The sequence below is a fragment of the Nuphar pumila genome, chromosome 7, assembly GCF_984573655.1.
Source record: "Nuphar pumila chromosome 7, dmNupPumi1.hap1.1, whole genome shotgun sequence".
In the NCBI taxonomy this organism is placed as follows: domain Eukaryota; kingdom Viridiplantae; phylum Streptophyta; class Magnoliopsida; order Nymphaeales; family Nymphaeaceae; genus Nuphar; species Nuphar pumila.
Window position 1 is genome coordinate 71,209,585 of NC_143255.1, and position 24,234 is coordinate 71,233,818.

A 24,234-nucleotide genomic window follows, 5' to 3' on the forward strand; every position below is an offset into this window, starting at 1 on the left:
ATGATTGAATCACTATGATTTTTTTTGACAACTTTTGAACACATATGTGAATGATTGAATCACTATGAATCTTTTTTGATAACCATAGAACACATATTTGTATGATTGAATCACTATGAGATTTTTTGACTGTCTTAGAACACATCTAAGCATAATTTAATCTTTATGATTTTTTTTGATAGCCTTAGGGCACATATATGCATGATTGAATAACTATGATTTATTTTTACAACCTTAGAACACATATATGCATGATTGAATCACTATAAATTTTTTTTACAGCCTGAGAACACATATATGCATGATTGAATCACGATAAATTTTTTTTACAGCCTGAGAACACATATATGCATGATTGAATCACTATAAATTTTTTTCGAGAGCATTAAAAGAACTATATGCATGATTGAATCACTATTAATTTTTTTGACAACCTTAAAACACATATCTGCATGAATGAATAACTATAATTTTTTTTGACAGCCTTAGAACACATATATGTGTGAATGAATCACTATGGCATTTTTTTGACAGCCTTAGAACAAATATGTGCAAGATTGAATCTCTATAAAATTTTTTTGACACCATCAAAACACATATATATGATTGAATCACTATAATTTTTTTTTGAGAAACATAAAACACATATATGCATGATTGAACCAACATGATATATTTTTTACAGCCATAGAACACATATATTCTTGATTGAATCCCTATAAAATTTTTTTGATAGCATTAAAACACATATATGCAGTATTGAATCACTATAAATTTTTTTTTGACAGCCTTAGAACTCATATATGCATGATTGAATCACTATAAATTTTTTCAGACTGCCTTAGAACTCATATATAAATGATTGAATAACTATGAATTTTTTTTGACAACCATAGAACGCATATATGCATGATTGAATCACTATAAATTTTTTTTAACATCCTTAGAACACATATATGCATGATTGAATCACTACAAATTTTTTTGACAACATTAGAACACATATATGCATGATTGAATAACTATAATTTTTTTCACAACCTTAGAACACATATGCGCATGATTGAATGACCATAATTTTTTTTGACTGCCTTAGAACATATATATGCAAGATTGAATCACATAGAAAATATTTTGACAACCATAGAGCACATATATGCAAGATTGAATCACTATAAATTTTTTTTGACATCCATAGAACACATATATGCAGGATTGAATCACTATGAAATTTTTTTGACAATCTTAGAACACATATTTGCATGATTGAATCACTATAATTTTTTTAGAGCCTTAGAACACATATATCCATGATTGATATTTTTTTTGACCGCCTTAGTATACACAGATATGCATTATTGAATCACTATGATTTTTTTTATAGCCTTAGAACACATATATATGATTGAATCACTCTGATTTTTTTTTGATGGCCTTAAAACACATATATACAAGATTGAATTACTATGAATTTTTTTTGACAGTCTTAGAACACATAATTGCATAATTGAATCACTATTAAATTTTTTGGACAGCCTTAGAACACATATATGCATGATCGAATTACTATATATTTTATTTGACAACCATAGAACAGATATATGCATGATTGAATTTTTTTTCAAACCTTAGAACACATATATGGATGATTGAATCACTATGATTTTTTTTTTACAGCCTTATGACACATATATGCATGATTGAATCACTATGATATTTTTTTGACAGCTTTGAAACATATATATGCATTATTGAATCACTATAAATTTTTTTTGACAACCTTAGAATACATATCTGCATGACTCAATCAATATAAAATTACATTGACACGCTTAGAACACGTATGTACAAGATTAAATCAATAAGAAACTTTTTTGATAGCCTTAGAACATATATGTATATAATATTCAATCACTATGAAGTATTTTTGATAGCCTTAAAACACATGTCTGCATGATTAAATCACCATAAATTTTTTTTGACAGCCTTAGAACACATATAAGCATGATTAAATCACTATGATTTTTTTTTTGACAGCCTTAGAAGTCATATATGCATGATTGAATCACTATAACACTTTTTTGAAAGCCTTAGAACACATATATGCATGATTAAATTTTTTTGACAGCATTAGAATACATATATGAATGATTAAATCACTATGAATTTTTTTTGACATCCTTAGAACACATATATGCATGATTGATCACTATGAATTGTTTTTGACAACATTAGAACACAAATCTACATGATTAAATTACTATGAAAATTTTTGGACAGTCTTAGAACACATATATGCATGATTGAATCAACATGAATTTGTTTTGACAGCCTAAGAACACATATATGCATGATCGAGTCACTACAAATTTTTTTTACAGCATTAGAACACATCTATGCATGATTGAATCCCTATAATTTTCTTTTGACAAACGTTTTACCCATATCCGCATGATTGAATAACAATGATTTTTTTTGATAGACTTAGAACACATATATGGAAGATTGAATCATTATGATTTTTTTTTTACAGCCTTAGAACACATGTATGCAAAATTTAATCATTATAAAATTATTTTGATAGCCTTAAAACACATATACGGATGAATGAATGATGTTGAATTTTTTTTTATAGACAAAGGACATATATGCATGATTGAATCACTATAATTTTTTTACAGCCTTAGAACACATATATGCATGATTCAATTTTTTTGACAGAATTGGAACACATATATGCATGATTGAATAACTATAATTTGTTTGACAGCCTTAGAACACATATATGCATGATTGAATCACTATGAAAGTTTTTTGCAGCATTACGACACATATATGCGTGATTGAATCACTAATTTTTTTTTTTGACAGGCTTAGAACACATATATGCATGATTGAATCACTATGATTTTTTTGACAGACTTATAACACATATATGCATGATTAAATTACAATAATTTTTTTTGACAGCCTTAAAACACATGAATGTTTGATTTTTTTTTACAGCCTTAGAACACATATATGCATGATTGAATCACTATGATTTTTTTTGACGGCCTTTGAAAACATATATGTATGATTTCACTATGAAATTTTTTGACAGCTTTATAACACATATATGCATGATTGAATCACTATGAATTTTTTTTGATAGCCTTACAACATATATATACAATTTTGAATCATTATGAAACTTTTTTGACAGCTTTAAAACACATGATTAAATCAATATATATTTTTTTAAAACCTAAGAATGCATAAATGCATGATTGAATGACAATGATTTTTTTAACAACCTTACAATGTATATATGCATGATTGAATCACTATGAATTTTTTTTGACAGTCTTAGAATACATATATGCATGATTGAATCACTAAAAACTTTTTTGACAGCCTTAGAAAACATATATGCATGACTGAATCATTACAATTTTTTTTTGACAACATTAAATCATATATATAAATGATTGAATCACTATGATTTTTTTGACAGCCTTAGAACACATATATGCATGATTGAATCACTATAATTTTTTTTTGACAGCCTTAGAACACATACATGCATGATTAAATCACAATAAAAGTTTTTTGACAGCCCTAGAACACATATATGAATGTTTGAAAATTTTTTGACAGCTTTAGAACACATATATGCATGATTGAATCACTATGATTTTTTTTTACGGCCTTTGAAAACATATATGCATGATTTCACTATGAAATTTTTTTGACAACTTTATAACACATATATGCATGATTGAATCACTATGATTTTTTTTTTGATAGCCTTACAACATATATATACATGTTTGAATCATTATGAAAATTTTTTGACAGCTTTAGAACACATGATTAAATCAATATAAATTTTTTTTAAACCTATGAATGCATAAATGCATGATTGAATCACTATGAATTTTTTTGATAGTCTTAAAACATATATATGCATGATTAAATTACTATAAAACGTTTTTGACAGCCTTAGAACACATATGCATGACAGAATCACTATAAATGATTGAATCACTATGAATTTTTTTTGACAGCATTAGAACACAGATATGCATGATTGAATCACTATGAAATATTTTCGAAAACCTTAGAACAAATATCTGCATGATTGAATCACTATGATTTTTTTTGGACAGCCTTAGAACACATATATGCATCATTGAATCACTATGAAATATTTTTGAAAACCTTAGAACACATATCTGCATGATTGAATCACTATGAAATTTTTTGGACAACCTTAGAACACACATATGCATAATTGAATCACTTTGAATTTTTTTGACAGCCTTAGAACACATATATGCACGATTGAGTCAATACAAATATTTTTTGACAGCATTAAAACACATATCTGCATGAGAGAATCACTGCGTTTTTTTTTTATAGACTTAGAACACATATATGCATGATTGAATCACTATAATTTTTTTTCGACAAACATAAGATTGAATCATTAAGATTTTTTTTGACGGCCTTTGAACACTTATATGCAAGATTTAATCATTATAGTTTTTTTGATAGCCTTAAAACATATATATGGATCATTAAATCACTATAAATTTTTTTGACTGCCTTAGAACACATATATTGATTGAATCACTACAAATTTTTTTGAATAGCGTTGAAACACATATATGCAGACTACAATTTTTTTTAATAGCGTTAGAACACATATATGCATGATTGAGTCATTAAAAAACCTAATATGACATATCTGCATGATTGAATCAGTATGATTTTTTTTTTACAGCCTTAGAACATAAACATGCATGATTGAATCAGTATGAATTTTTTTTACAGGCGTAGAACACATATACGCATGATTGAATCACTATGATTTTTTTTTACAGCATTAAAACACATATATGCTTGATTGAATCACTATGATTTTTTTGATGGCCTTAGAACAGATATGTGCAAGATTGTATCACTATGAAATATTTTTGACAACCTTAGAACACATATATGCATGATTGAATCACTAAGAATTTTTTTGACAACCTTAGAACACATATATGTAAAGATTGAATCACTAAGGATTTTTTTTGAAAGCCTTAGATCACATATATGGATGATTGAATCACTATGAAATTTTTTTGACAGCCTTAGAAGACATATATGAATGATTGAATCACTATAAAATTTGTTTGACAACCATAAAACACATATATCCATGATAGAAAATCACTATGATTTTTTTTACAGCCTTAGAAAACATATATGCAAGATTTAATCATTTTGTATTTTTTTTCACAGCCTTAAAACACATATATGGATGATTGATTGACGATAAAATTTTTTTGACAGACTTAGAACACTTATATGCTAGATTGAATTAGTATAATTTTTTTTCCAGCCTTCGAACACATATATGCTTGATTGAATCACTATGATTTTTTTTGACAGCCCTAGAACATATATATGGTTGATTCAATCACTATGAATTTTTTTGACAACCCTAGATCACGTATATGAATGATTGAGTCACTATGAAAATTTTTGACAGCCTTAGAACACATGTATGCATGATTTAATCACTACAATTTTTTTTTGACAACCTTAGAACACATGGGATTGAATCACTATGATTTTTTTTTGACAGCCTTAGAACACATATATGCGTGATTGAATCACTATGAAAGTTTTTTGACAGCCTTAGAACACATATATGCATGATTGAATCACTATGATTTTTTTTGATAGCCTTAGAATACATATATGCATGATTGAATCACTATGATTTTTTTTTATGCCGTAGAACATCTATATTTATGATTGAATCTCTATGAAATATTTTTGATAGCCTTGGAACACATATACTCTTGATTGAATCACTATGAATTTTTTTGATGGCTTTAGAATAGATATATTTATGATTGAATCACTTTGAAATATTTTTGACAACCTTAGACACATATATGGATGATTGAATCACTATGAATTTTTTTTGACAGCCTTATAACATATATATGCATGATTGAATCACTACGAATTTTTTTTGACAGCCTTAGAACACATATATGAAGGATTGAATCACTAAGAAATTTGTATGACAACCATAGAACACATATATCCATCATTGAATCACAATGAGATAATTTGGACAACCTTAGAACACATATATGGATGATTGAATCCCTACAATTTTTTTAACAGCCTTAGAACACAAATATGCTTGATTGAATCACTCAGAATTTTTTTTGACAACCTTATAACACATATATGCATGATTGAATCACTATGAAATTTTTTTGACAACCTTAGAACACATATAAGCATGATTAAATCTCTATGAAATTTTTTAAACAGCCTTAAAACACATATAAGCATGATTAAATCTCTATGAATTTTTTTTGACAGCATTGGAACACATATATGCAAGACCTAATCATTTTGAATTTTTTTTGACAAAGTTAGAAAACATATATGCATGATTGAATAACTATAAATTTTTTTGACAGCCTTAGAACACATATATGCTTGATTAAATAACTATGAATTTTTTTTGACACCCCTAGAACACATATATGCTGGATTCAATCATTATGAATTTTTTTGACAACCGTAGATCACATATATTCATGATTGAGTCACTATAAATTTTTTTAACAGCCTTAGAACACATATATGAAGGATTGAATTACTATTTTTTTTGACAACCTTAGAACACATATATGCATGATTGAATCACTATGAATTTTTTGACTGCCTAAGAACACATATTTGCATAATTGAATCACTATGAATTTTTTTTGACAGCCTTAGAACACATATATGCTTGATTGATTTTTCATTGACAGCCTTAGAACACAGATATTCATGATTGAATCACTTTGATTTTTTTTACAACCTTAGAACGCATATATGAATGATTGAATCACTATGAAATTTTTTTGACAGCTTTAGAACACATATATGCATGATTGAATCACTATAACTTTTTTTGACAACCTTAGAATACATATCTGTATGATTGAATCACTATAAAAAACTTTTGGAAACCTTTGAACACATATATACATGATTGAATCACTATGACATTTTTTTGACAGCCTTATAACGCATATATGCATGATTGAATAACTATGTTTTTTTTTAACAGCCTTAGAACACATATCTGCATATTTGAAATTGTTTTGACAACCTTAGAACAAATATATGCATGATTGAATATCTATGAATTTTTTTTGACAACTTTAGAACACATATATGCATGATTGAATCACTATAATTTTTTTTGACAACCTTAGAATACATTTCTGCATGATTGAATCGCTATAAAAAAATTTTGACGGCCCTAGAACACACATATACATGATTGAATCACTATGATTTTTTTTTGATAGACTTAGAACACATGTACACAAGATTTAATCACTACGAATTTTTTTTGACAGCCTTAGAACACATATATGCATGATTGAATCACTATAAATTTTTTCTCACAGCCTTAGAACACATACATGCTTTAGAATACATATGTGCATCATAGAATCACGATGGATTTTTTTTACAACCTTAGAACACCTATATGATTTATTGAATCAATATGATTTTTTTTTTTGACAACCATAAAATACATGTATGATTGAATCATGGTGAGATCTTTTTGACAGCTTTAGAACACATATATGCATGATTAAATGACTACAATTTTTTTTTCACAGCCGTAGAACACATGTATGCATGATTGAATCACTATGATTTTTTTTGACAGCCTTAAAGCACATAAAAGCATGATTCAATCACGATGAATTTTTTTTGACAGCCTTAGAACACATATATGAACGATTTAATCACTATGAAATTGTTTTGATAGCCTTAGAACACATATATGCATGATTGAATCACAATGAAATTTTTTTGCTGCCCTATGACACATATATGCATGATTTAATCACTATTAAATTCTATTTGATTACCTTAGAACACATATATGCATGATTTAATCACTATAAATGTTTTTGATAGCCTTAGAACACATCTAAGGAAGATACAATCACTATGAATTTTTTTTGACTGCCTTTGAACACATATATGTAAGATTGAATCACTAAGGAATTTTTTTGACAGACTTAGAGCACATATATGCATGATTGAATCACTATGAATTATTTTTTACGGCCTTAGAACACATATATGAAAGATTGAATCACAAAGAAATTTGTTTGACCACCATAGAACACATATATCCATGATAGAATCACTATGAGATTTTTTTGACTGCCTTAGAACACATATATGCTTGATTGAATCACTATGATTTTTTGACAACAGCCCTAGAACACATATATGATTGATTCAATCACTATGATGTTTTTCGAAAACCGTAGATCACATATAAGCATGATTGAGTCAATATGAATTTTTTTTGCAGACTTAAAACACATATATGCATGATTGAATCACTACAATTTTTTTTTGAGAGCCTTAGAACACATATATGCATGATTGAATCACTATGAATTTTTTTTGACAGCTTTAGAACACATATATGCAAAATTGAATGACTATGAATTTTTTTTGACAGCCTTAGAACACATATATGCATGTTTGATTTCTTATTGACAGCCTTAGAACACAGATATGCAAGATTGAATCAAAATGATTTTTTTTGACGACCTTAGAAGACATATATGCAAGATTGAATCACTATGAATTTTTTTTGACAACTTTAAAACACATATACGCGTGATTGAATCACTATAACTTTTTTTGACAACCTTAGAATACATATCTGCATTATTGAATCGCTATAAAAAACTTTTGACAACGTTAGAACACATATATACAAGATGGAATGACTATAAATTTTTTTTTATAACGTTAGAACACACACATATATATATATATATATATATATATAAGATTGAATCACTATAAATTTTTTTCTAAGCCTTAGAACACATATATGCATGAATGAATCACTACTAAAATTTCTTAACAGCCTTAGATTGTTTATATGCATGATTGAATAACTATGATTTTTTTTGATAGCCTTAGAACACATATCTGCATGATTAAAATTTTTTTGACAACCTTAGAACACATATATGCTTGATTCAATCACCATGAATTTTTTTGATAGCCATAGAACATATATATGCATCATTGAATCACTAAAAAACTTTTCTGACAACTTTGAAACACATATATCCATGATTGAATCACTATAATTTTTTTGACTGCCTTAGAACACATATTTGCATAATTGAATCACTATGAATTTTTTTTGACAGCCTTAGAACACATATATGCTTGATTGATTTTTCATTGACAGCCTTAGAACACAGATATGCATGATTGAATCACTTTGATTTTTTTTTACAGCCTTAGAACGCATATATGTATGATTGAATCACTATGAAATTTTTTGATAGCTTTAGAACACATATATACATGATTGAATCACTATAACTTTTTTTGACAACCTTAGAATACATATATGTATGATTGAATCACTATAAAAAACTTTTGGAAACCTTTGAACACATATATATATGATTGAATCACTATGACATTTTTTTTGACAGCCTTATAACGCATATATGCATGATTGAATAACTATGATTTTTTTTAACAGCCTTAGAACACATATCTGCATATTTGAAATTGTTTTGACAACCTTAGAACAAATATAGCATGATTGAATATCTATGAATTTTTTTTGACAACTTTAGAACACATATATGCATGATTGAATCACTATAAAATTTTTTGACAACCTTAGAATACATTTCTGCATGATTGAATCGCTATAAAAAACTTTTGACGGCCTTAGAACACATATATACATGATTGTATCACTATGATTTTTTTTGATAGACTTAGAACACATGTACACAAGATTTAATCACTACGAATTTTTTTTGACAGCCTTAGAACACATATATGCATGATTGAATCACTATAAAATTTTTCTCACAGCCTTAGAACACATACATGCTTTAGAATACATATGTGCATGGTAGAATCACGATGGATTTTTTTTACAACCTTAGAACACATATATGATTGATTGAATCACTATGATTTTTTTTTGACAACCATAAAATACATGCATGATTGAATCATGGTGAGATCTTTTTGACAGCTTTAGAACACATATATGCATGATTAAATGACTACAATTTTTGTTTCACAGCCGTAGAACACATGTATGCATGATTGAATCACTATGAATTTTTTTTGACAGCCTTAAAGCACATAAAAGCATGATTCAATCACTATGAATTTTTTTGACAGCTTTAGAACACATATATGCACGATTTAATCACTATGAAATTGTTTTGATAGCCTTAGAACACATATATGCATGATTGAATCATAATGAAATTTTTTGCTGCCTTATGACACATATATGCATGATTTAATCACTATTAAATTCTATTTGATTACCTTAGAACACATATATGCATGATTTAATCACTATAAATTTTTTTGATAGCCTTAGAACACATCTATGGAAGATACAATCACAATGAATTTTTTTGACTGCCTTTGAACACATATGTAAGATTGAATCACTAAGGAATTTTTCTGACAGACTTAGAGCACATATATGCATGATTGAATCACTATGAATTATTTTTTACGGCCTTAGAACACATATATGAAAGATTGAATCACAAAGAAATTTGTTTGACCACTATAGAACACATATATCCATGATAGAATCACTATGAGATTTTTTTGACTGCCTTAGAACACATATATGCTTGATTCAATCACTATGATTTTTTTTAACAGCCCTAGAACACATATATGCTTGATTCAATCACTATGATGTTTTTCGAAAACCGTAGATCACATATAAGCATGATTGAGTCAATATGAATTTTTTTTGCAGACTTAAAACACATATATGCATGATTGAATCACTACAAATTTTTTTTGACAGCCTTAGAACACATATATGCATGATTGAATCATTATGAACTTTTTTTGACAGCTTTAGAACACATATATGCAAAATTGAATCTCTATGAATTTTTTTTGACAGCCTTAGAACACATATATGCATGCTTGATTTCTTATTGACAGCCTTAGAACACAGATATGCATGATTGAACCAAAATGATTTTTTTTGACGACCTTAGAAGACATATATGCAAGATTGAATCACTATGAATTTTTTTTGACAGCTTTAAAACACATATACGCGTGATTGAATCACTATAACTTTTTTTGACAACCTTAGAATACATATCTGCATGATTGAATCGCTATAAAAAACTTTTGACAACGTTAGAACACATATATACAAGATGGAATCACTATAATTTTTTTTTTATAACGTTAGAACACATATATATATATATATATATATAAGATTGAATCACTATAAATTTTTTCTAAGCCTTAGAACACATATATGCATGATTGAATCACTACTAAAATTTCTTAACAGCCATAGACTGTATACATGCATGATTGAATAACTATGATTTTTTTTGATAGCCTTAGAACACATATCTGCATGATTGAAAGTTTTTTGACAACCTTAGAACACATATATGCATGATTCAATCACCATGAATTTTTTTGATAGCCTTAGAACATATATATGCATGATTGAATCACTATAAAACTTTTCTGACAACTTTGAAACACATATATCCATGATTGAATCACTATAATTTTTTTGACCACCTTAGAACACATATTTGCATAATTGAATCACTATGAATTTTTTTTGACAGCCTTAGAACACATATATGATTGATTGATTTTTCATTGACAACCTTAGAACACAGATATGCATGATTGAATCACTTTGATTTTTTTTTACAGCCTTAGAACGCATATATGCATGATTGAATCACTATGAAATTTTTTTGACAGCTTTAGAACACATATATGCATGATTGAATCACTATAACTTTTTTTGACAACCTTAGAATACATATCTGTATGATTGAATCACTATAAAAAACTTTTGGAAACCTTTGAACACATATATACATGATTGAATCACTATGACAGTTTTTTTGACAGCCTTATAATGCATATATGCATGATTGAATAACTATGATTTTTTTTAACAGCCTTAGAACACATATCTGCATATTTGAAATTATTTTGACAACCTTAGAACAAATATATGCATGATTGAATATCAATGATTTTTTTTTGACAACTTTAGAACACATATATGCATGATTGAATCACTATAAATTTTTTTGACAACCTTAGAATACATTTCTGCATGATTGAATCGCTATAAAAAACTTTTGATGGCCTTAGAACACATATATACATGATTGAATCACTATGATTTTTTTTGATAGACTTAGAACACATGTACACAAGATTTAATCACTACGAATTTTTTTGACAGCCTCAGAACACATATATGCTTGATTGAATCACTATAAAATTTTTCTCACAGCCTTAGAACACATACATGCTTTAGAATACATATGTGCATGATAGAATCACGATGGATTTTTTTTACAACCTTAGAACACATATATGATTGAATGAATCACTATGATTTTTTTTGACAACCATAAAATACATGCATGATTGAATCATGGTGAGATCTTTTTGACAGCTTTAGAACACATATATGCATGATTAAATGACTACAATTTTTTCTTCACAGCCGTAGAATACATGTATGCATGATTGAATCACTATAATTTTTTTTTGACAGCCTTAAAGCACATATAAGCATGATTCAATCACTATGAATTTTTTTTGACAGCCTTAGAACACATATATGCACGATTTAATCACTATGAAATTGTTTTGATAGCCTTAGAACACATATATGCATGATTGAATCACAATGAAATTTTTTTGCTGCCTTATGACACATTTATGCATGATTTAATCACTATTAAATTCTATTAGATTACCTTAGAACACATATATGCATGATTTAATCACTATAAATGTTTTTGATAGCCTTAGAACACATCTATGGAAGATACAATCACTATGAATTTTTTTTTACTGCCTTTGAACACATATTTTTAAGATTGAGTCACTAAGGATTTTTTCTGACAGACTTAGAGCACATATATGCATGATTGAATCACTATGATTTTTTTTACAGCCTTAGAACACATATATGAAAGATTGAATCACAAAGAAATTTGTTTGACCACCATAGAACACATATATCCATGATAGAATCACTATGAGATTTTTTTGACTGCCTTAGAACACATATATGCTTGATTGAATCACTATGATTTTTTTTTAACAGCCCTAGAACACATATATGCTTGATTCAATCACTATGATGTTTTTCGAAAACCGTAGATCACATATAAGCATGATTGAGTCAATATGAATTTTTTTGCAGACTTAAAACACATATATGCATGATTGAATCACTACAAATGTTTTTTGACAGCCTTAGAACACATATATGCATGATTAAATCACTATGAATTTTTTTCGACAGCTTTAGAACACATATATGCAAAATTGAATCTCTATGAATTTTTTTTGACAGCCTTAGAACACATATATGCATGTTTGATTTCTTATTGACAGCCTTAGAACACAGATATGCATGATTGAATCAAAATGATTTTTTTTGACGACCTTAGAAGACATATATTCAAGATTGAATCACTATGAATTTTTTTGACAGCTTTAAAACACATATACGCGTGATTGAATCACTATAACTTTTTTTGACAACCTTAGAATACATATCTGCATGACTGAATCGCTATAAAAAACTTTTGACAACGTTAGAACATATATATACAAGATAGAATCACTATAAAATTCTTTTTATAATGTTAGAACACACACACACACACACACACACATATATATATATATAATATTGAATCACTATAATTTTTTTTCTAAGCCTTAGAACACATATATGCATGATTGAATCACTACTAAAATTTCTTAACAGCCTTAGATTGTATATATGCTTGATTGAATAACTATGATTTTTTTTGATAGCCTTAGAACACATATCTGCATGATTGAATTTTTTTTGACAACCTTAGAACACATATATGCATGATTCAATCACCATGAATTTTTTTGATAGCCTTAGAACATATATATGCATGATTGAATCACTATAAAACTTTTCTGACAACTTTGAAACACATATATCCATGATTGAATCACTATAATTTTTTTGACCGCCTTAGAACACATGTTTGCATAATTGAATCACTATGAATTTTTTTTGACAGCCTTAGAACACATATATGCTTGATTGATTTTTCATTGACAACCTTAGAACACAGATATTCATGATTGAATCACTTTGATTTTTTTTTACAGCCTTAGAACGCATATATGCATGATTGAATCACTATGAAATTTTTTTGACAGCTTTAGAACACATATATGCATGATTGAATCACTATAACTTTTTTTGACAACCTTAGAATACATATCTGTATGATTGAATCACTATAAAAAACTTTTGGAAACCTTTGAACACATATATACATGATTGAATCACTATGACATTTTTTTTGACAGCCTTATAACGCATATATGCATGATTGAATAACTATGATTTTTTTTAACAGCCTTAGAACACATATCTGCATATTTGAAATTGTTTTGACAACCTTAGAACAAATATATGCATGATTGAATATCTATGAATTTTTTTCGACAACTTTAGAACACATATATGCATGATTGAATCACTATAATTTTTTTTGACAACCTTAGAATACATTTCTGCATGATTGAATCACTATAAAAAATTTTTGACGGCCCTAGAACACATATATACATGATTGAATCACTATGTATTTTTTTTGACAGACTTAGAACACATGTACACAAGATTTAATCACTACGAATTTTTTTTGACAGCCTTAGAACACATATATGCATGATTGAATCACTATAAATTTTTTCTCACAGCCTTAGAACACATACATGCTTTAGAATACATATGTGCATCATAGAATCACGATGGATTTTTTTTACAACCTTAGAACACATATATGATTTATTGAATCAATATGATTTTTTTTTTACAACCATAAAATACATGCATGATTGAATCATGGTGAGATCTTTTTGACAACTTTAGAACACATATATGCATGATTAAATGACTACAATTTTTTTTTCACAGCCGTAGAACACATGTATGCATGATTGAATCACTATGAATTTTTTTTGACAGCCTTAAAGCACATAAAATCATGATTCAATCACTATGAATTTTTTTTGACAGCCTTAGAACACATATATGCATGATTTAGTCACTATGAAATTGTTTTTATAGCTTTAGAACACATATATGCATGATTGACTCACAATGAAATTTTTTTGCTGCCTTATGACACATATATGCATGATTTAATCACTATTAAATTCTATTTGATTACCTTAGAACACATATATGCATGATTTAATCACAATAAATGTTTTTGATAGCCTTAGAACACATCTATGGAAGATACAATCACTATGAATTTTTTTTGACTGCCTTTGAACACATATATGTAAGATTGAATCACTAAGGATTTTTTCTGACAGACTTAGAGCACATATATGCATGATTGAATCACTATGATTTTTTTTTTACGGCCTTAGAACACATATATGAAAGATTGAATCACAAAGAAATTTGTTTGACCACCATAGAACACATATATCCATGATAGAATCACTATGAGATTTTTTTGACTGCCTTAGAACACATATATGCTTGATTAAATCACTATGATTTTTTTTAACAGCCCTAGAACACATATATGCTTGATTCAATTACTATGATGTTTTTCGAAAACCGTAGATCACATATAAGCATGATTGAGTCAATATGATTTTTTTTGCAGACTTAAAACACATATATGCATGATTGAATCACTACAAAATTTTTTTGACAGCCTTAGAACACATATATGAATGATTGAATCACTATGAATTTTTTTTGACAGCTTTAGAACACATATATGCAAAATTGAATCTCTATGAATTTTTTTTGACAGCCTTAGAACACATATATGCATGTTTGATTTCTTATTGACAGCCTTAGAACACAGATATGCATGATTGAATCAAAATGATTTTTTTTGACGACCTTAGAAGACATATATGCAAGATTGAATCACTATGAATTTTTTTTGACAGCTATAAAACACATATACGCGTGATTGAATCACTATAACTTTTTTTGACAACCTTAGAATACATATATGCATGATTGAATCGCTATAAAAAACTTTTGACAACGTTAGAACACATATATACAAGATAGAACACATATATGCATGATTTAATCACTATAAATTTTTTTGATAGCCTTAGAACACATCTATGGAAGATACAATCACAATGAATTTTTTTTTACTGCCTTTGAACACATATGTAAGATTGAATCACTAAGGAATTTTTCTGACAGACTTAGAGCACATATATGCATGATTGAATCACTATGAATTATTTTTTACGGCCTTAGAACACATATATGAAAGATTGAATCACAAAGAAATTTGTTTGACCACTATAGAACACATATATCCATGATAGAATCACTATGAGATTTTTTTGACTGCCTTAGAACACATATATGCTTGATTGAATCACTATGATTTTTTTTTAACAGCCCTAGAACACATATATGCTTGATTCAATCACTATGATGTTTTTCGAAAACCGTAGATCACATATAAGCATGATTGAGTCAATATGATTTTTTTTTGCACACTTAAAACACATATATGCATGATTGAATCACTACAATTTTTTTTTGACAGCCTTAGAACACATATATGCATGATTGAATCATTATGAACTTTTTTTGACAGCTTTAGAACACATATATGCAAAATTGAATCTCTATGAATTTTTTTTGACAGCCTTAGAACACATATATGCATGTTTGATTTCTTATTGACAGCCTTAGAACACAGATATGCATGATTGAACCAAAATGATTTTTTTTGACGACCTTAGAAGACATATATGCAAGATTGAATCACTATGAATTTTTTTTGACAGCTTTAAAACACATATACGCGTGATTGAATCACTATAACTTTTTTTGACAACCTTAGAATACATATCTGCATGATTGAATCGCTATAAAAAACTTTTGACAACGTTAGAACACATATATACAAGATGGAATCACTATAAAATTTTTTTTATAAGGTTAGAACACATATATATATATATATAAGAATGAATCACTATAAATTTTTTCTAAGCCTTAGAACACATATATGCATGATTGAATCACTACTAAAATTTCTTAACAGCCATAGACTGTATATATGCATGATTGAATAACTATGATTTTTTTTGATAGCCTTAGAACACATATCTGCATGATTGAAAGTTTTTTGAACACCTTAGAACACATATATGCATGATTCAATCCCCATGAATTTTTTTGATAGCCTTAGAACATATATATGCATGATTGAATCACTATAAAACTTTTCTGACAACTTTGAAACACATATATCCATGATTGAATCACTATAATTTTTTTGACCGCCTTAGAAGACATATTTGCATAATTGAATCAGTATGAATTTTTTTTGACAGCCTTAGAACACATATATGCTTGATTGATTTTTCATTGACAACCTTAGAACACAGATATTCATGATTGAATCACTTTGATTTTTTTTTACAGCCTTAGAACGCATATATGCATGATTGAATCACTATGAAATTTTTTTGACAGCTTTAGAACACATATATGCATGATTGAATCACTATAACTTTTTTTGCCAACCTTAGAATACATATCTGTATGATTGAATCACTATAAAAAACTTTTGGAAACCTTTGAACACATATATACATGATTGAATCACTATGACAGTTTTTTTGACAGCCTTATAACGCATATATGCATGATTGAATAACTATGATTTTTTTTAACAGCCTTAGAACACATATCTGCATATTTGAAATTATTTTGACAACCTTAGAACAAATATATGCATGATTGAATATCAATGATTTTTTTTTTACAACTTTAGAACACATATATGCATGATTGAATCACTATAAATTTTTTTGACAACCTTAGAATACATTTCTGCATGATTGAATCACTATAAAAAACTTTTGACGGCCTTAGAACACATATATACATGATTGAATCACTATGATTTTTTTTGATAGACTTAGAACACATGTACACAAGATTTAATCACTACGAATTTTTTTGACAGCCTCAGAACACATATATGCATGATTGAATCACTATAAAATTTTTCTCACAGCCTTAGAACACATACATGCTTTAGAATACATATGTGCATGATAGAATCACGATGGATTTTTTTTACAACCTTAGAAGACATATATGATTGAATGAATCACTATGATTTTTTTTTGACAACCATAAAATACATGCATGATTGAATCATGGTGAGATCTTTTTGACAGCTTTAGAACACATATATGCATGATTAAATGACTACAATTTTTTTTTCACAGCCGTAGAATACATGTATGCATGATTGAATCACTATAATTTTTTTTTGACAGCCTTAAAGCACATATAAGCATGATTCAATCACTATGATTTTTTTTTGACAGCCTTAGAACACATATATGCACGATTTAATCACTATGAAATTGTTTTGATAGCCTTAGAACACATATATGCATGGTTGAATCACAATGAAATTTTTTTGCTGCCTTATGACACATATATGCATGATTTAATCACTATTAAATTCTATTAGATTACCTTAGAACACATATATGCATGATTTAATCACTATAAATGTTTTTGATAGCCTTAGAACACATCTATGGAAGATACAATCACTATGAATTTTTTTTGACTGCCTTTGAACACATATATGTAAGATTGAGTCACTAAGGATTTTTTCTGACAGACTTAGAGCACATATATGCATGATTGAATCACTATGATTTTTTTTACGGCCTTAGAACACATATATGAAAGATTGAATCACAAAGAAATTTGTTTGACCACCATAGAACACATATATCCATGATAGAATCACTATGAGATTTTTTTGACTGCCTTAGAACACATATATGCTTGATTGAATCACTATGATTTTTTTTTAACAGCCCTAGAACACATATATGCTTGATTCAATCACTATGATGTTTTTCGAAAACCGTAGATCACATATAAGCATGATTGAGTCAATATGAATTTTTTTGCAGACTTAAAACACATATATGCATGATTGAATCACTACAAATTTTTTTTGACAGCCTTAGAACACATATATGCATGATTAAATCACTATGAATTTTTTTTGACAGCTTTAGAACACATATATGCAAAATTGAATCTCTATGAATTTTTTTTGACAGCCTTAGAACACATATATGCACGTTTGATTTCTTATTGACAGCCTTAGAACACAGATATGCATGATTGAATCAAAATGATTTTTTTTGACGACCTTAGAAGACATATATTCAAGATTGAATCACTATGAATTTTTTTTTACAGCTTTAAAACACATATACGCGTGATTGAATCACTATAACTTTTTTTGACAACCTTAGAATACATATCTGCATGATTGAATCGCTATAAAAAACTTTTGACAACATTAGAACATATATATACAAGATGGAATCACTATAAAATTCTTTTTATAATGTTAGAACACACACACACACACACATATATATATATATATATATATATATATATATATATATATAATATTGAATCACTATAATTTTTTTTCTAAGCCTTAGAACACATATATGCATGATTGAATCACTACTAAAATTTCGTAACAGCCTTAGATTGTATATATGCTTGATTGAATAACTATGATTTTTTTTGATAGCCTTAGAGCACATATCTGCATGATTGAATTTTTTTTGACAACCTTAGATCACATATATGCATGATTCAATCACCATGAATTTTTTTGATAGCCTTAGAACATATATATGCATGATTGAATCACTATAAAACTTTTCTGACAACTTTGAAACACATATATCCATGATTGAATCACTATAATTTTTTTGACCGCCTTAGAACACATATTTGCATAATTGAATCACTATGAATTTTTTTTGACAGCCTTAGAACACATATATGATTGATTGATTTTTCATTGACAGCCTTAGAACACAGATATGCATGATTGAATCACTTTGATTTTTTTTTAGAGCCTTAGAACGCATATATGCATGATTGAATCACTATGAAATTTTTTTGACAGCTTTAGAACACATATATGCATGATTGAATCACTATAACTTTTTTTGACAACCTTAGAATACATATCTGTATGATTGAATCTCTATAAAAAACTTTTGGAAACCTTTGAACACATATATACATGATTGAATCACTATGACATTTTTTTTGACAGCCATATAACGCATATATGCATGATTGAATAACTATGATTTTTTTTAACAGCCTTAGAACACATATCTGCATATTTGAAATTGTTTTGACAACCTTAGAACAAATATATGCATGATTGAATATCTATGAATTTTTTTCGACAACTTTAGAACACATATATGCATGATTGAATCACTATAATTTTTTTTGACAACCTTAGAATACATTTCTGCATGATTGAATCGCTATAAAAAATTTTTGACGGCCCTAGAACACATATATACATGATTGAATCACTATGATTTTTTTTTGACAGACTTAGAACACATGTACACAAGATTTAATCACTACGAATTTTTTTTGACAGCCTTAGAACACATATGCATGATTGAATCACTATAAATTTTTTCTCACAGCCTTAGAACACATACATGCTTTAGAATACATATGTGCATCATAGAATCACGATGGATTTTTTTTACAACCTTAGAACACATATATGATTTATTGAATCAATATGATTTTTTTTTGACAACCATAAAATACATGCATGATTGAATCATGGTGAGATCTTTTTGACAACTTTAGAACACATATATGCATGATTAAATGACTACAATTTTTTTTTCACAGCCGTAGAACACATGTATGCATGATTGAATCACTATGAATTTTTTTTGACAGCCTTTAAGCATATAAAATCATGATTCAATCACTATGATTTTTTTTTGACAGCCTTAGAACACATATATGCATGATTTAGTCACTATGAAATTGTTTTTATAGCTTTAGAACACATATATGCATGATTGACTCACAATGAATTTTTTTTGCTGCCTTATGACACATATATGCATGATTTAATCACTATTAAATTCTATTTGATTACCTTTAGAACACATATATGCATGATTTAATCACAATAAATGTTTTTGATAGCCTTAGAACACATCTATGGAAGATACAATCACTATGAATTTTTTTTGACTGCCTTTGAACACATATATGTAAGATTGAATCACTAAGGATTTTTTCTGACAGACTTAGAGTACATATATGCATGATTGAATCACTATGATTTTTTTTTTTACGGCCTTAGAACACATATATGAAAGATTGAATCACAAAGAAATTTGTTTGACCACCATAGAACACATATATCCATGATAGAATCACTATGAGATTTTTTTGACTGCCTTAGAACACATATATGCTTGATTGAATCACTATGATTTTTTTTAACAGCCCTAGAACACATATATGCTTGATTCAATTACTATGATGTTTTTCGAAAACCGTAGATCACATATAAGCATGATTGAGTCAATATGAATTTTTTTGCAGACTTAAAACACATATATGCATGATTGAATCACTACAAAATTTTTTTGACAGCCTTAGAACACATATATGAATGATTGAATCACTATGAATTTTTTTTGACAGCTTTAGAACACATATATGCAAAATTGAATCTCTATGAATTTTATTTGACAGCCTTAGAACACATATATGCATGTTTGATTTCTTATTGACAGCCTTAGAACACTGATATGCATGATTGAATCAAAATGATTTTTTTTGACGACCTTAGAAGACATATATGCAAGATTGAATCACTATGAATTTTTTTTGACAGCTATAAAACACATATACGCGTGATTGAATCACTATAACTTTTTTTGACAACCTTAGAATACAAATATGCATGATTGAATCGCTATAAAAAACTTTTGACAACGTTAGAACAAATATATACAAGATAGAACACATATATGCATGATTTAATCACTATAAATTTTTTTGATAGCCTTAGAACACATCTATGGAAGATACAATCACAATGAATTTTTTTTGACTGCCTTTGAACACATATGTAAGATTGAATCACTAAGGAATTTTTCTGACAGACTTAGAGCACATATATGCATGATTGAATCACTATGAATTATTTTTTACGGCCTTAGAACACATATATGAAAGATTGAATCACAAAGAAATTTGTTTGACCACTATAGAACACATATATCCATGATAGAATCACAATGAGATTTTTTTGACTGCCTTAGAACACATATATGCTTGATTGAATCACTATGATTTTTTTTTAACAGCCCTAGAACACATATATGCTTGATTCAATCACTATGATGTTTTTCGAAAACCGTAGATCACATATAAGCATGATTGAGTCAATATGATTTTTTTTTGCACACTTAAAACACATATATGCATGATTGAATCACTACAATTTTTTTTTGACAGCCTTAGAACACATATATGCATGATTGAATCATTATGAACTTTTTTTGACAGCTTTAGAACACATATATGCAAAATTGAATCTCTATGAATTTTTTTTGACAGCCTTAGAACACATATATGCATGTTTGATTTCTTATTGACAGCCTTAGAACACAGATATGCATGATTGAATCAAAATGATTTTTTTGACGACCTTAGAAGACATATATGCAAGATTGAATCACTATGAATTTTTTTTGACAGCTTTAAAACACATATACGCGTGATTGAATCACTATAACTTTTTTTGACAACCTTAGAATACATATCTGCATGATTGAATCGCTATAAAAAACTTTTGACAACATTAGAACACATATATACAAGATGGAATCACTATAAAAATTTTTTTATAAGGTTAGAACACATATATATATATAAGATTGAATCACTATAAATTTTTTCCAAGCCTTAGAACACATATATGCATGATTGAATCACTACTAAAATTTCTTAACAGCCATAGACTGTATATATGCATGATTGAATAACTATGATTTTTTTTTATAGCCTTAGAACACATATCTGCATGATTGAAAGTTTTTTGAACACCTTAGAACACATATATGCATGATTCAATCCCCATGAATTTTTTTGATAGCCTTAGAACATATATATGCATGATTGAATCACTATAAAACTTTTCTGACAACTTTGAAACTCATATATCCATGATTGAATCACTATAATTTTTTTGACCGCCTTAGAACACAGATTTGCATAATTGAATCACTATGAATTTTTTTTGACAGCCTTAGAACACATATATGCTTGATTGATTTTTCATTGACAACCTTAGAACACAGATATTCATGATTGAATCACTTTGATTTTTTTTTACAGCCTTAGAACGCATATATGCATGATTGAATCACTATGAATTTTTTTTGACAGCTTTAGAACACATATTTGCATGATTGAATCACTATAACTTTTTTTGACAACCTTAGAATACATATCTGTATGATTGAATCACTATAAAAAACTTTTGAAAACCTTTGAACACATATATACATGATTGAATCACTATGACAGTTTTTTTGACAGCCTTATAACGCATATATGCATGATTGAATAACTATGATTTTTTTTAACAGCCTTAGAACACATATCTGCATATTTGAAATTATTTTGACAACCTTAGAACAAATATATGCATGATTGAATATCAATGATTTTTTTTTGACAACTTTAGAACACATATATGCATGATTGAATCACTATAAATTTTTTTGACAACCTTAGAATACATTTCTGCATGATTGAATCGCTATAAAAAACTTTTGACGGCCTTAGAACACATATATACATGATTGAATCACTATGATTTTTTTTTATAGACTTAGAACACATGTACACAAGATTTAATCACTACGAATTTTTTTGACAGCCTCAGAACACATATATGCATGATTGAATCACTATAAAATTGTTCTCACAGCCTTAGAACACATACATGCTTTAGAATACATATGTGCATGATAGAATCACGATGGATTTTTTTTACAACCTTAGAAGACATATATGATTGAATGAATCACTATGATTTTTTTTTGACAACCATAAAATACATGCATGATTGAATCATGGTGAGATCTTTTTGACAGCTTTAGAACACATATATG